The sequence below is a fragment of the Oryctolagus cuniculus genome, chromosome 4, assembly GCF_964237555.1.
Source record: "Oryctolagus cuniculus chromosome 4, mOryCun1.1, whole genome shotgun sequence".
Classification (NCBI taxonomy): Eukaryota; Metazoa; Chordata; class Mammalia; order Lagomorpha; family Leporidae; genus Oryctolagus; species Oryctolagus cuniculus.
In genome coordinates this window covers 131,421,012-131,422,173 of record NC_091435.1, presented here as the reverse complement: position 1 = coordinate 131,422,173, position 1,162 = coordinate 131,421,012, and positions in this window count along the sequence as shown.

The following is a 1,162-nucleotide window of genomic DNA, read 5'->3' as shown; positions in this document are numbered from 1 at the left end:
GACAGCGGAGGCTGGGGTTATCTTATGACTCCTTTACTCCTGGGACTGATGTCCGTGCTGTGATATCTGGGGCATTTGGGAACTGGTGGGCCTCTCTCTTCCCTGGGGTTCTCTTTCTTGGCTGGCTTCGTCTTCCTTACAGCACCGTAGTCTCTGGGTGCTCGTATTTCTTTCTCAATGACTGGATTCCCCTAGAGCTGACTTCTCCCAGAATTACTGTGCCAAAAAATCTAGGTTGAAGCTGTAAGGCTTTTTATTTATTTATTTTTTAAGATTTATTTATTTGAATGACAGAGTTAAGGAGAGAGAGAGTGCTTCCGTCCACTGGTTCATTCTCCCAAATGGCTGCAATGATCAGGGCTAGACCAGGCCAAAACCAGGAGCCAAGAGCTTCTTCTGGGTGTTCCACGTGGGTGCAGAGTCCTAAGGACTTGGGCCATCTTCCACTGCTTTCCCAGGTGCATTAGCAGGGAGCTGGATTGGAAGTGGAACAGCCAGGGATTTGAAACGGTGCCTATATGGGATGGTGGCACTGTAGGCTACAGTATTATTTTTTTTTAGATTTATTTTATTTATTTGAAAGACAGAGTTACAGAGAGAGGCAGAGCAAGAACGAGAGCAAGAGCGAGAGAGAGAAAGAGAGAGAGGTCTTCCATGTGCTGGTTACCTCCCCAATTGGCCGCAATGGCTGGAGCTGCACTGATCAGGAGCCAGGAGCTTCTTCTGGGTCTCCCATGTGGGTGCAGGGGCCCAAGCACTTGGGCCATCTTCTACTGCTTTCCCAGGTCACAGCAGAGAGCTGGATTGGAAGTGGAGCAGCCAGGACTCAAACCGATGCCCATATGGGATGCCCACATTGCAGGAGGAGGATTAACCTACTGTGCCACAGTGTTGGCCCCTAGGCTGCAGCTTTAACCCACTGAGCCACAGCGCCAGCCCCACTGTAAGGGTTCTTAAAAATCTCCTGGTGTCACACTCACTCTGTTTTGTGGGTCAGAATAGCCACACATCAGCCCAGATTCAAGGGGTAGTGAGATATATACTCCATCTCTCCATGGGGAAGGAGCTGATGTAGTGTTCTTGGGAATAAGCTACAACATCTTTGTGAATGTGACCCATTGACCTAGTGGGAGCATAGAACTAGAGACAAAGTAGAAAGTAC